Here is a 16,043-nt window from a genome sequence, read left to right on the forward strand (position 1 = left end):
GCGGCGAAAACGTGCAAGTTCTCGATTCCACAAGTTCGTGCCCACAACGGTGCGGGAACGAAACGCTTGCGAACAAGTTTCTGCAACCATGTGGTTCACGCTACAAGCCCGTGCCAGCCACCTTAACGATCGTATGTGAGTGAGCGTCCGCTTCAAAATGCTCGGCACGAAGCGTGCGATTGTATCATGCACCACGTATAGCCACAGAAAGTTAGTTCTGCCTAAGTTAGCTAAACATGCAGTATACCTGCCACTATCAGTCAGACATGACCGTGCTCATTGTTCCGTGACGCCGAGCCTCGTCGAAGATTGCAAGATAACGAACGAAACTTGAAACTCGAAAGTTCACACGCAGTAGGTGTCAGCTGGAGCGCACAGCAACCCGTCTAGGCGCGGCGCAGCGAAAGCGGCGCGAATACCTTCATCGCGATAGGTCATGGACACGTTTCCTGATGGCCACGAATCAGAGCGTCTTATCAGCCCTACGGGTTTGTTTCCTTGCACTCCCCGAGCTCTTCCGTTCTGTCGCACCTAAACCACACAAAAGCTCCGTTAAAATGGACTATCACGACCGCGACACCCAATTTCTACGGTACAGAAGGCCGCGGATAACTGATGTCATTTAGAAGCGAATCAAGAACACCCAAGGTTTGTGCCGCCGCAGGTAGGTGCTGACTGCTTGAAAAAATTGCGCTTCATTTGCAACTGTGATACGCCTCGTCACAAAAAGATATTGTCGTTTCCCTAACTCGCTCAAGCCAAGCTACCTCGCACACATTCATGCTGTGGGTTGCATGTTGGCCCTTTTTTTTTTTATTTGCTCGTTGTTACAAACGTTTTCGCAAAAGCAACCCTCTAAGAAGCGCTGCCTTTGCTGTGGGCAAAGAACTAAAGGGTGCTGGACGCAGGTATACGCAGGTCCTATCCTAGCCGCGGCGGCCGCTTTCCAATGAGGCAGGAATCGTGGCTTATGTGCTGCGCGAAGTCAGTTAAAGAACCTCTCATGGTTCAAATTTCCGATGTCCACCACGGAATCCCTCAAAGCCTGCGACGCGTTGCTGTGCTAATCCCTGTAAGACAAAAAGAACGCCGAATTGTGCAGATATATAATCTGTACTATTGGGCCTATTTTACTCTGACTAACTTACTATTGGGTCTGCAGGAGTAAAGTTGTACGCTGTTAGAACCCAATTCTATTTTTCAACTGGTTATGCAGCACTCAAGTACAACTCGTCATCTCAGCATGATACATCACCTTGGTAACTCCTGAGCCAATAAGTGCTATTATTTGTGTGTATGTGATTGTGATAGTGTACATTTTTCGCAGCTTTGTTTTATATCTCATAACAGTCCGTCATCCTAACATTCAAAGAATAGCTTGTTCAACTTTGGCGAAAGATCCGTCAGCGTTGTAGTTGTAGGCAACGCTTGTCGGAAATAATCGAGGGCTGCGTAAAAAAAAAAAAAAAATCGCATCGCAATAATTTGTGGTGGTAGTGATCAATGCATGAATGTTGTGTGATAGGCGATGACGATTTAATGAGATCATTCTAATGAATTGACTAATAAGGAAATGAAAAGTTAACTAATTGAAAAGGGGTGTTCAAATGTTTCAAAATGTTCAAAATGAAAAGCAGAGGCTTGATGATGCTAATTAATACTTAAATTGTCAGTTTTTAGATTGATTAATAAAATAATTGCAAAAAAGGGATTCCAAGTAGCCAAAATGTTCAGAATGAAAAGCTAATACTTAATGATGCAAAATAACAAAATTTAGAATGTTTAATTTGTCAATTAACTTGTATAGTTGAAGAAATGAAAACTTGAATGAGAGGGACCAAAGGTGTCAGAGTGCTTACAATGAAAAGCCAATGCTTGATTATGCTAATTAAAAATATTTAGTGTGTAATCGATCAATAATTTAATTGAAATTATTCAGATAAGAAACATATTGCTCAGAATGGAAACTCAATGTTTCCGGATGCTAAGTGTCGGTGTATGAAAAATTAAAAATAAACAACAACAAAAAAAAACCAATTAGAAAGTGAAATAAAAAAAGAAAACATCGTTTGTGTGTACGAAACGCTATCACGCGTGCCTGGATTTTGTATGTATCCGTTTGCAGCTGGAAACTTGCATGCTTGTCAGTCTTATTGCAGGATAATTTGTGAAAAGAATTCATTCATACACAAAATATAAAATAACCACAGGGAAAAGATTGTGGCGAAAATTGTATATCATAACTAAATGTTGAAATTTTGCAAAAGGCAGAGTTATGACGGCTTATTTTTATTGAAACTTCAATTTATCGTCATCTAACAAGCAATGAATTCGTAAGCCGCGTAATGAAAGGACATTTTTTAAACATGAAATATTGGCAATCAAGTAAATGTTTCGAGTCACATTTCGTTTATTCCCTAGAATAGAACATTTTTTTTTTCTCTCGTGTTTTTACTCGTAAGATATGGCAGGCCGCGCTTTACCGTTTTTTCTTATAAAACATGTGTAACTATTTTCAGAAGCAATTTTTCACGTCATCATTCAGCTATTTATGCGTCATATCATAAAGGATGGGTCTCACGTAAAAGCAATGCAAAGGGCATAATTATGCAAAATTGCGGTTGTTCTTCTTAACTGAAAATGAGCATGTATAGCGTTCATGCTTTCAGTTCACGTCTGCATTTTTACGGAAGCATGTGTGGCACGTTACTGCATGCATTTAAGCTCCATTTAGTGATTAATGATGCATCAAAATTTTATGTGTCACTTACTACGGCACGTAAAACTTCCCGTGTGTGTATCTGCGTATATTATGCGTAGCGCACATGAAATGAATGTAAATATTAAAAATATCGAGACGTCAACGTCGCTACTTGACAGCATATATGTATAAAGCATTATACCTGGACAGTACTAGCTAGTTATAACTTTTCTATTAAAGTGCTGGTGGAGCGCGTGCGTCTTGTGCGAAATAAAAAGTAACGAGGAGATTGGAGAGGTTGAATGCTCTATGCATGTCGGCACGATTAGTTAGGCCGCTTCTAAGCTGACTGCACACATGCCGGCTACTGCACTATTATTTATATTTTTGGACAATTTTATTTTAGAGGCGGAGATCAGAGCAGCTACAGCCCGAACCGCTACTACCTGCTGACCTTGAAGGTCTTGACAGCACTGCATCGCTGCAATCTCAAGTCAGCTTATTTGTTAAGCGGAAAACATTGAGTAAGATGCTAACGATATTGCAGCATGTATCTGTTAAATATCTGTATATGGTCAAAGACGGGTGTGGAAGAAAATTGCCATCATCTGCTGTAATCCCATAAAAAATTTGCGAATGTGGCGGAGTCTGGCGAATGTGACAGGGAGGACTCACGTCTCGCGGAGCCAGAATATGGCGTTAAAGCTTTACTCATTTCTTCTTCTGCAGTTTCACACTACGCAAGGAGAGGTTTATTCATTGCTGCAAAACAAAAAGGCGATGGAAAGAGGGAGACTACAGCGTAACACTAGGGCTCCATCGCAACTGAACGTTTATTAAAAATAAAACAGCTGTACATAGGCGCGGATGGGGTGAAGACATGAAAACGAAAACATTCTTCGCTGCTGTTCTTTTGCTTTCGTTGACAATGAGTACTCACCAACTAGCTCAACTTTCGACGAGAACGTTGTAAAGACGTACAAAGACGGTTAAATCAGAGCGACGATGACATCGATCGATTGTGGTCTTTGAAAAAAATTACACGGGTTCAGTTAACTCTTCTGATGTGCGAAATTGTGAAAGCATTACGTAGGGGACCCAGATGCCTTCGCCTCCTCATTACGAGTTCTGTTACGCGGCTTGGTGTATTCGCTCGACACTACGCTCGCGGACCTCTTTCGCACTCACCCAGATGATGTATGTATATGGCGTATATTAAAGGGACTTTAGCGCATTTATATAGGTTAAATGAAGAAAAGGTGCAGATGGGGTTTCATGAAGACTATGCTCACTGCATAGCGGCACGAGCCGTGATAGGCTGTGGCGGTAGTATAATGATCTTGCGTCTGGGCCATGGGAGTAGCCTGAATGAGGTTTTTCGGTGTCTGAACGCCACCTGAAATTTTCGGAGCGCTGCATCCCTCGGCTCCCTCTTCTTTACGGCCATTTATTCGCCCGTCGGTTTGTCTACCAACGACATATAACAAGACCCTCCCCCCCCCCCCCCCCCCCCCCCCCCCCCCCCCCACACACACACACACACTCACACACATCGAAAAGTATTTCTGGACACCACTGGCTAGGGCCAGTGAAGCTGATCTGTGTTCTGGCAAGCTGGAAGTCCATTCTCGGCAGTTTCTCTATCTATTGACAATTCGTGAACAGGAATTGCGGACAGAGTGGGTCTGCGACACGGCACCCGGGACTGCCTCCGCCGGAGTACGGCATCTGCTAGTAACATTGACTAATGGATATATCGCGGCGGCCGTGCACATGGCGTATACAACTCTTTGCGAAATCGCTCTATTGGAGAGGCCATTGTTCTGTAGTATATCTGCAATATTTAGCGTTTTGTTAATCAATTTTGGCGTAGAAGCAGTGAACGTGATATCCGCGACAATAACACGCCCAGCGACGCCGTTTTAAAAATGTACAGTGTGCAACTTTCCAGCTTTACGAGCTAAAAATGCGTGTTTTTGAAGTTACATATTTCTATCTATATTGCCTATCAAGAAATTTAAAACCTGGACTCAGCTTTTGTGGAGACAGTCTTCATTTTAATATGATGTTGACTCTAAAATCAAACTAGAAAGCTAAATAGTTAACTTTTGTTGACTGCCTAATCACTTAGCTCCATCGCGTACACAATGTGCGCTTTGCTGTATAACCACCTGCACAAATCGCACTTACGTATATCTACAAGACTTAAGATAACAACCTCTGATATGAAAAGGAATAGCACCCAGTATATCCAGGTGCTCGAATTTATTCAGGAGCACTGTACTATACGGTACAGCTTTCTTATTTCACTCTCTTCTTGTCTGTTTCTTCATGGTACGGTTGAAGTGTCCACCAAGAAGCGAGAGACATTCATCGCCATTTCCTTCCTGCAACACTGATTTTCACTATCGGAAGCTGCATAACAAGAACGTACTACGATCACTCAAAGCATGGAGATAAATATTCGAAAAGCAAGTGGCTGTTCTAAAGCGATCAGGGTTTCGAGACATACACGAATATCTTCTCAGGTGTTAGTGTAGCGAAAGACGAATAAATTGCGGCAGAAATGCATGCGTTTATCAAACATCTGCGTGCGCTGTGTGTGCAATTGACAAACTTTTGCGAAACTTGTAGAGAAATTGACAAGAGTTTTCATAAGTTACGCAAAAGCTTTTGAACTAAGAAAGTACAGTCTTTGTCAAAAGTGTAGCGCCCAGAGGGTCTGCTTCTGAGCCACTTCCTGCGGCTTGTAATGAATTTCCAGTATTCCGACTTTGTTGATGGTAAGTAGATTTTTTCTCCTACCCCCTTCAGTGGGAAGGACCTCAACTAATGCTACCTCAGCGCCACTATTCGGCTCAGAAGCAGACCCCCCGGACTCTACACTTTTGACAAAGGCTGTACATCGTTAAGACAGCGCACAGAAAAGGCGGGCGCAGTAAGGGCGCTACATTGGCAACTACGATAGTCGAAACATATTTCATCGATGAGCAAAAAACGCGCGTATGTAAACGTCGAAAGTTCGCAAGAAACAACCATGATGAAAAAAAAGCTGAATATCATCCAGCCAAATGTACACAGAAAAATGTGCAGTAAGAACGTTGGGTTAGCGGAAGTATATTAAAAGAAAGTGTTATTTGTTCTGCAGATAAATTGAAGATTGTACCTTATACGCGTTGCTACGACATTCACGATTTTGTGTACTACCGAGATTTGTCTGGTGAACTCATCTTTACCATGATCTAAAATCAATGCGAGATTTCGGATAAGGAAGCATTCTTTACATATCTAACAGTACTCAGACAAATTTTTCCGGTACGCGTATATATCAGGGCACCTTCTGTTTAGCTCCTCGGCAAAGAACAAAATTTCTTAAACATACTTAAGCTTACCCATGCATTATTCGTGTACAGTACTATTCTCTTGATTGGCTGACTGACGTTTATGTTTTGTTATTGTAATTTCTTTTGCAATTCCTCAAGGTTTTGTGCATGAGCGTTATTTCCTCATCGATGGGATGCGTTAAAATTTCATTCAGTTGTAAATGTCCCCGGACAGTTTATACTTCGGGACCTCCTTCTGTAATACTGATAATCCATGTACATGTACCTCACAGTGAAAATAATGATGATGATGATGATGATGAATGTAGCTCCCGTCCCGTCTTCGCCTTTTCAAGGTGGTCTTCACACTACGTTCTTTGTTTAAACCACGGTGCAAGAAATACTCTTACACCGTGGTTTAAACGTAACGTCTCACCGACTGGGCCACAATTTACCAAACGCGAAAGCACTTGTTATTTGCTCGTTCCCAGGGCGTGCAGCCTGAATTATATAGATGCCTATAAGACATCAATATACGGAGTGCACATTTTTGTTCCTGAATCCACGCGTTGGCCTCCGAAAAGACAGTCATAGGTGATGCAATGTACGAATAGTTGAGCAAGCAAATAGGTGAACAATGCACGCAAACGAGTGTTTGGTCGACAGGGCCAAATCTGCCTGTAGAGACACGAGGGTGTCGCTGGTATGCATCTAAACCACATTTCAGCCATGGTCAAATGATGGTCAATGTTCAGTTGGCCCGGGACAGATTTTGGTGTAGGCATGTTGAAACACGCCACAGCATTGTCCATTGTCCAATTTTGATACAGCCGTGCCTCCATCTCGACAAAATTCCCACAATCTCATTATCTCCTACTAATTAATTTCTTTCGCCATCAGTACAATTGTTCTGTCACTTTCTATCACCCTTACAGCTCGTGATGCCACTTTTCTATCCCCTTTAACGCGCACAAATTAGGTTAACCTCTATCCTTCGACTAACATGGCGGCGCTTCCCGCGAGAGATTCATCGGCTGAAATCCGCTCCAACGGAGCTTTTCTTCTGGGATTTTTTTTTCCCTGCTTCTTTAATGCATGGGGACCACCGCGCATTGCTGAAATCGCTCACCATGACCAGTAATACTAGCGCATTAAAATAATGACCAGGTGGTTTAGCTTAGGGCTAATCACGAATTATCGTGAGCTGGTGCCGTTATATATAGCCCTTGTTTTCCATGGTTCATCTTGACTTTTCATGGTTTTGCTTTATTTGGACTAGCTTACCTCTGCTGACATGTCTTATATGCCAAATTCGACAGGGGTAACAACGAAAGCAGTCCTCATTTTAACCAAGCAGTTCTAACGTAAATCTGCACGATCTGGGAGTATAGCATGGCCTGCAGGGTTCCAATGATCCCGGTGAGTTTAATTCACATGTCATAACAGCTGCCTAAATTGGTAGCTCCGGCCTAATCAGCCATGGCGTGTGGTCGTCTTATGACGTCACACAACCCACCGTCCAATCAGTGACCGTCTATGTCACCTGTCAGCGGTTACCTGCCAGATGCATGCTTTTGAGGAAGACCGGGCGAGCGGACGGCTTTTCTGCGGAGTGCGGAGGGCTAACACATTAAAGAACTAAATCGGCACCTGTGTTTGTCACACTTTGACACTAAATGTGCACGTTTTGAGTTCCTACTTAGAAAAGTAAGACCATCGCTTTCTTATCGCTTTTCTCCGCAGGTATGCGAACGCATGCTATTTCGGAAAGACAGTGTAAAGGAAAAGACAAGGCTATCTGCTACATCACAGTCACTGAATGATAATAAACAAGAAAAAAATCAATAATTAATTACGCAATCAATCATAGCTAATCGTTGATCACGATCACCTTCCCGTCTGCACTACAAGGCTATTCGCTACATCACAGTCACTGCTAATCAATAGAAAAATCAATAATTCATTAACCTATCAGTCATAGCTAATCGTTGATCACGTTCACATTTTCGACTGCGTTACACAAAGCGCTGCCATGGCTACACGGCAAAGCCTTAACACAACAAATGTGTACTTTACCTTCGGGTGTCGAAGCAGTTGCCCAGCCTGATCGCTCCCGGAAGTTGAGCCTTATCACCGGACGAAAACGCTTGCCTGCTAGTCCCGTGTTTTCAGTTCCAGCTTCCATCCCTCATCCCACCGACCGATGTTCATCTTCGTCGCCGACAACCAGTGGACCTAGGAAGCAGATTTCAGGACTTCAAATCTTTCCTCGCCGCAGAGCGCGGCAGGTCTGCTATACCCGCGTTTGCATCTGCGAGAAGACAATCGACCATGTTGATTCCGCCTTTCCTCGCGCTTTCACTTCAAGGACAAGGCGGTTAGTGTGTTTGGTCGGAAAGGCTCGGCGATCTATCACTCCATTACATAACACCCAGAGAGAACAGCCTCGCCAATCGTCGACGCTGCAGGCAGCGAAGGTTCTGCTCCACTTACATCCGCGGGCCTACGCTGACATCGCTGACGGCGCGGCGTGCTTTCTGGCGTGTGTTTTACGTATTGCACTATTGCGTACTTTCCTGTGCGCTCTTTCTGTCCGTCTGTTCAGCCTCCATCAATGTAGGGTAGCAAACCGGATTTTGGTCGACTTTTCTCGCTCCCTCTTCTGTACGTTGCTATCTGGCACTCTTTCCTTGACGAACATGAGGGACGTATAACTCGCATTGTTCCGCTTCAGTTATTTCAGTCACCATGTCTGAAAAGTGTCGTCGAAAACATTGGTAGGAAGATTACACATTCGAACGCATACAGGTACACTAACTATCTCGGCCTAAACTCGGTCCCCTCCAGCGACGACTTCACCTCCCCAACTGCGATACTAAACTTCTAGCGTACAGTGATCATCCGCGACCTTCGTTAGAATATATGCACCTATGATTCGGCATCTCCATCACGTCACTTAGACTAACTGCCTCGAAGCGGAACAAAATAAAACAGCCCGGTTGATCCTGTCATCGTATTCGCGATTCTCCTTCCCCATCTCTATGCTATGTCCTGCCGGGTCCTTTTGATATTAAAAAAAAAAAAATAACGTCATGCGGTGCTTCTTTCTTAAAGCGCTCACCTTCGGGACAACATATCCCGGAGGTGCATGGTAAATAGTATCTGCAGCCATCCACCATCGATGCCTTCACATGCTATTCGTGAACTATGGAAAACTGGTACGAGTAGATGAATGAAATAAATTTATTAAAGAGAACGGGATGCTCCCCAGCCTTTAACTTCGTTTATCTTACGAAGGATGGCTGGTTTGGGGATAACAACGATAGCCTAAATCGTCGACCTGGATAACTGACCTCGAAGCATACCCCTGACAGGTGCATGGTAGTTGCCAGGTGGCATAGTGTGACACTGAATGGTCGGTGGTTTGTGTGCTCTCACGAGAGCACATAGTACGACCGAGTTAGAAGGAGTTTCAGGAGATGGATATGAAACTGTACCCTTGGATTCCAATTCAGATAGGTTACCTCGCAGACATGTCCATATGGTCTGCTTAAAACGAGGTTTCATATCTACATCAGGTGGTCTTCCACATTATCATCATCATCAGCCTGACTATACCCACTGCAGGACGAAGGCCTCTCCCATATTTCTCCAATTAACCCGGTTCTGTGCTAGCTGCATCCACATAGTGTGGTAGTTTAAGATTGCATGTTAATGAGAGTATGTGATGTAACAGAGGCACAAACAGAGGGGTGGTTGATTAATGCAATAGCAATTAAACTGCATGTACGCGAAAGAGAATCCGCGAGAGGAGCAGCATAAAGGATCCATTTACGGTGTGGCGTCATACCCTTAAAGGCGGTGCTCAATTGTTCCAATTTTTTGTGTGACATTTTGTCCTTTTCACCAGATCAGGCATATACAAGATCATCTGTATAGCTTTGCTTGTGTTGCTTTTTTGCTGGGACAAAAAAAAAAAACGCGTACAAATAATCTTAAACGGTCCTGGGTCTCATGCTTCTCTTCGCAACAGTGGCGCTAGCTCAGTCCTTTTCATCAAGGTCATAACGTCAATGGACGCTTGTCTGGACCGCCTGACTTGACGACAAGGGCTCCTAGCCATAGTTCGGAGTCTCTGTAAACGATGTCCGAATGAGTAAAATGTAGTTGATCACACGGGCAGCGCACGTTCAAAAAGCGTGCGTTTGTCATTTTGACGAGGATTGTCGAAGAACACCCGACCGAAAGCAGCCTATCGTGCGCAAACAGCACGCGAGGCGTCCTTGAAAGAAAGGAACGAATGCTCCAAGGTACGCTTGAGATGTCCGCGTTCTCTACTGCGGAGACAGCCGTACAACGCACACATGGTGGCCTACGCGGACACCGGTCGAGGCCAACGTCTGAGGGGCGGCGGGGACCGTTTTCTGTGGAGAACAAAGGCCCCGTGTGCACACTGAGATCTCGCTCATAAATGGGCGGTGCACGTTCTGAACAGTCTAAAAAAGTGAGGGAAGAGGGAGAGGACACTCACAGGCAGGCAAAGGATGGACAGTCCACCTATGCGTATATACGCGCTCATGGTTGGGTTTCTGAAAAGGAGCCCGGATGGTACGAAGAGCCGGAGAGCCGTACACATACGGGCAAAAGCGGCAAGGCGTCGAAGTGGAGCGCTTATAATAAGGTGCTATTGACATCGTTAGAGTCTTCTTTTAGCTTTCGCCGTTTGCCGCCATCGCCGAAGAGACCACTTTCCTACTTTCTTTTATTTTTGTTCTCCCATCACAGAAAGAAAGCGAACCTAATCCGCCCACTCTCACTGACTATATGACGACCTCTATAGAGACGATGCCGGCGACGAGGCCACCAGTGGACTGCTCAGACAGGTTGGTGGCTCAATTGTTTGCCTAAGCGACGGCGGGGACGAAACGGGATCGGCCTCGCGCGCAAACGTTTCTGGAAGGCGGTATGGCTGTGAAAGCGTCGTCACTTCGCATACTAGAAGGGTTAAACAGCGGCGGCGACTGCCGTACTTACTCCCGTAATGGACGCACTTTCCTGCAAGAAGTAAGTTCTAATTTTGGACGTGAGGGTTGCGTGGCAACCAGTAAATACGGTGTAAGCGCCCTGCTGTTCTGCCTGGGCGCCGCGTCCCTTTACGATTTCGCTCTCCTTAATACGGCAGGTGTCCATACTGGACTGTCTCTCCCTGTTCATCCTCAAATGAGCATATTGTCTCCTTTGATAATATGGGCGAGTGCATATATATATATATATATATATATATATATATATATATATATATATATATATATATATATATATATATATATATATATATATATATATATATATATATATATATATATATATATATATATATATATAAATCTGTACCGGTCACCCATACACGTCTCCAAGAAGTTTAGCAGACCGAATGTGAGAGGCGAGATGGCATGAGTGCATGTATGGCGCTTGCCTTTGACTCTACGCCGAAGAGCAGGGTGTCTTATCGCGCCCTTTGGAGGTGGCGAAATTACACCCGACACTCGCGTACGTGCGTAGAGGGTCCTTGTGCACGCAGGCACGAGTTGAAGTGGCACGCACCATGTGGATTGAGAGTGAACAGCGACCGACTTGCTTCCTGGTCGTCCACGCGTGCAGCAGTGATCGAGGGTGTTGATAAGATTCATTCCTCGCATGCAAGTCTTCTACTTGGGGGACAGTTCCGCGCCTCCGGAGTGTGCGTGCTGTAATGTGCTCTTTGGCCTGCAAAATAAAAGCGGCAGAAAAAGAAAGCGACGCGGTGTATCCGTGCCTCGTGCTTGTTCTTTTTCTGTCTCTTCCGAGCTTCCCTGTTTGTTTTCTCAATATTTATTCAGTGAAGTTTATGGATCGGCGTGATCGTTCACGAATTCACGAATTGTCCCTCCTTTTAAGGCGATAGCCTTTAATGGCTCATGCTCGCGGATAGTGTCCGTCTGTCTGTAACGCTTTTGTAACGTGGGAGGCGGCAGCTGGCAGCTCACATGGCCGAGCACTAACTGGGCGTAGGGCTTCCTGGCATTACGTTTGGCAGGGGCTGCCAACTCGGGCCGCTCCTTTCATATGAGAGGGCGATATCAGAATCAGCCTGTCAAAACCTTTGCATTCACGTTATCCCTAGGCCACGCAGGTGCATTCATACGGATCGATTAAAGTGGGGCTTTATATGCTGGCTGGTAGCCTACGCAATCGACTCATCGCGAAGGCGGGAGTGAAAAAAGAGAGAAAGAGATGCCATAGGGGAGGACTTCGGACCACCGCGATATAGAGGCTTTCGCCTCATCGCAGTTTAGTGATCCAAAGTGCCCCCTATAATTTTTTCAGATACTTAAACATGTAAAATTTTAGCTTATGAAGATGGAGAAGAAACTATTATCAGTCTTGCATGCTTAGTTACTTATTCGCTGGAGTTGAGGGAGAGATCTAGGGAAGCTGCCATGCTATTCACGCAGAGTCTGGGCAAATGCAAAATTGACGGATGTGTTTCGCCTTTCGAGGCTCTACATTCTAGCACACCGGCAGAACTATCGCCAATATTTTGGCTGGTTCTTCTCGTTGCAATAGTATTGCACGGAAAAGCGGTGAGCCAATAATGGCAGCAGGAGTATACACGTGAGCACTTACCGGAATTATCGATAAACGCGCTTCATTGTTTCGTTTTGGTGTAATTTTGTGACTTATCCAACCTCTTTTCTCAGTTTAAAAAATCTAATTTGGGACCTTCATGCACCATTATTGATTATACACCTGACTTAATCAGTCCGTTCAATTTAATTCTGACGCAACAACCTCCACAAACTCGACCGGGTCGTACAGCTTGTTTGCTTCTTGCCACACCCTCGCACCTTTCCTCCGAATAGTATAGTTAGCACCATGTGATCTCCTTGACTAAATACCTTGGCAAGCTGAAAACGTGCTGGTGCACTTCGAAGCACTGCTTCCTAACCGTAGGTGTCACCTTCTCCAAACTCGAAACCATGGAGAGTCCAAGTACATAGCCTAGTGGCTAACGTTGAGCACCATGGTCCCCTCCCCCCCCCCCCCTCCCAGCTTTTCTTTCCACAATAAAGTTTTACTTCACATCACTTCATTTGTCTGCTTCCTCAGGAAACAAATGTAGGGGAAATGAGAGGCCCCTTGTTATGATACATACAAAGATAGCCAACAACCACTGACATAAAGTAAAACGCAGGGGATTTTGTTGCTGTTGATTAATGTGAAATTTAAGCCGTTCAGCGTATGACGCAATAGCGTCTCGCACACACAGACTATGTTTTTCACTGTTTTCTTATAATTCTTTATAAACCGATACTTAGCATCAGCAAACATTGGCTTTCTAATATCAGCGGCTTTACATGTTGAACGCAGTTTTTGTTTTTTAATTATTTTGATTAATTAGTTTATGAATTACCATTTGTAAAATTTCTTAATTAGCATCATAAAGCATTGGCTTTTCATTCTGATCAGTTTGACATCTTTGAACCTCATTTTCTATTTTTTTATTTCTTTAATTATTCAATTAATTACAATGATTTCATTAACTCATCCTCGCCTATCATACAGTAATCAATCATCAGTGACTAGAGCGACAAGACAAAATACCATGATACATTTTTTTTTTTTTTTTTTTACGCAGCCCCCGATTTTTTCCGACACGCGGTGCCGACTGCTACGCCGACGGCTTTTCCATCGAAATAGCTGTATAATCGCTCAATAATGTAATCATGGAGACTGTCGATTAGAAAGTAGAAAAAAAAAAAACTACATTCCGCCGGCGGGATCCGAACCGCGGGTTCGGGGCTTTCGATCCTATCGGCGGCCCATGATTGTTTTTTCTTCTACTATCTAATCGACAGTCTCCATGATTACATTTTTATTTTACACTAATGAACACAAAAATGGGCCCTATGTTTTACTTAGGGTCAGTTGCTATTGTCTATCTTTGTGCTTGCTTCATGTGATCGTATGTTGTGTGGTACTTCTATATTAACCCTACCCTCCTCTTGTTGCGCGTGTTGGAAAATCGAGCACGTCGCATCAGTTCAATCGGCAAATCTCACTGCGCGGCATTTACCTCATCTCAATTACACAGGACATGACACCAAGTTAATTTTTACTGAAGCCAAGTTTTCAACATATCTCGCCACTCATGGTGAGCGCTCCTTCCTCGATTCTTCGCGTGAGCGGTGAAATAGAGCTGACCAGTTCCAAGTGCCCTGATCCGATTCCCGTGTATGCTTTCGACATCTCGAGTGTCTGCACGAATATTTCGCTCCGTTCGAGACCTGGCCTATTACCTGGTCGAGTGGCCGACCCACGTAAAACGTTCGACTGTGCGTGCAGCCGCGCGTGACGATCACACATATCGGAAACGAAGTTGGCTAGAGAGGAGGAGCTGCAAGGGCTTTCGTATGCGCGGAAGGGGCCGAGAATCGTCACGCAACTTCCGGTATTGGCGACAAAACACTGCACTGCATAATGAGGTTGTGTGTCTCCTTTTTATCCCCACATCCCTGCAATTTTCCCTGTAATAGCATGTCATGGCAAAACAGGTGGTTGTGCTTCCTCCGACTAAATTCACAAATTACGTATTGTTTCCATGCATGTGTGCGTGGCTTCTATACAGCTTTTGAACTTAGTTTGTTTTTATTGTTTAAAGAATGGTAGTACATACGCTATAATTTATGAAATTCGAAGAAAGCTGTTTTTTTTTTTCAGCCTTATGGGGCTGTATATTGTTGTTTGATTTTTCTCCTCTTTTTTTTTTCTTCTGTCACAACTACTGCTTTCAAGTATAACCCCCCCCATGATTTTCGGTATGCATCTACACCTTTATTTGAAAAATAAACGAAATGAAATTGCTTTTTCACTTGTTCCCAATAGCACGTTCTGAATGCGACAAAATGTCATTAACTCAGGCTGCAGATTAGCAAACAACGTAAGAAAGCTACAAGTTTCTCTATGCTATGTGAGACTTTTCCGGGGCCTGATTATTGCTTCAACGCCATAGAATCTTGGCGATTTTCTTCGTTTATGAGTTTCTTGAATTTTTTGAGATGGGTCTTACATCACCATCTCTTTCTCATTATCGAACGTTTATAATTAGCACAGAGACGTCCAGTCCAAACACCTCCGGTTGCGCGCGGCTGAGGTCGAGCTTTGTATACTGTAGCTGTGCAGAGTTCCGGAAGCTACAAAAGGCTGCACGAAGACGGCACAATATAGCTCAAAACCGTAGGTTTAGGTTGCGATTTATTACCTGTGCCTGCAAAATTTAAGAGGTACAGTCCTCTTTTTCTCCTTATATAGCAAGTTGAAGAGGCGTTGAAGCCTTTGATAGGAGCCAGCTACCCCTTCTCTCGTGAAGTAATGAATGCCTATAGCACAATGCGACCGTAAAAGAATTCTTAAGTTCTTCCGCGCAAATGAAGTCCCCACTCTTAATATACACACCGCACAAATCGCATAAAGCGTCTGTTCAGTCATTACATAGATCACAAGTTCAAGGAAACGTCATGCTTGGCACCTCTGGCTTAATATGCTTAAACACAAAAATGCTGACCAAACTGTTCAAGGTAGAGCCTTTGATCGGACCGTTGCAGACTAGTCGTGTTAGGAAAGGCGTTATTCTACCTTAGTGCTCTGGCGCCATAAAAATAAAATTTTCGTACTAAGTACAAATATTGAACAGAAATGCGTACAACAAAATCATCACACAGCAAAGAATAAACCTCAGCAGAGATCGGAGTCCAAGCGAATGCCATAACGCACGGCCCAGATATACAAGCCGACCACTTCTATTTTCTGTCGCTTGCACGTCCGACATACACGAACAATAAAGCCCTTCCGAATTCGCCACGCCGACGACATTGGCCTGCACTGATATCCTCACACGGTTCGAACAATAACCCAGGAAGACGATTCGGAAGGGGGCGACTGCGTGAGGGGATGCCTAAAATGGGCTACCTGCGCGTACT

The 16,043-nt window shown here is 44.2% G+C and overlaps 1 protein-coding gene across 1 annotated transcript in view; it reads left to right on the forward strand.

Moving 5' to 3' along the window:
• The first annotated feature begins 466 nt into the window (after window positions 1-466).
• Window positions 467-16,043, forward strand: part of LOC146185761 (uncharacterized) — a 57,755-nt gene continuing 42,178 nt past the window's right edge. Inside the window, exon 1 of the mRNA XM_084606682.1 lies at window positions 467-664. The gene's annotated coding sequence lies outside the window, so the exon portion shown is untranslated. The remainder of the gene's footprint in view (window positions 665-16,043) is intronic.

Source organism: Amblyomma maculatum, chromosome 6 (assembly GCF_055883805.1).
Source record: "Amblyomma maculatum isolate TAMU_Amacu chromosome 6, ASM5588380v1, whole genome shotgun sequence".
Classification (NCBI taxonomy): domain Eukaryota; kingdom Metazoa; phylum Arthropoda; class Arachnida; order Ixodida; family Ixodidae; genus Amblyomma; species Amblyomma maculatum.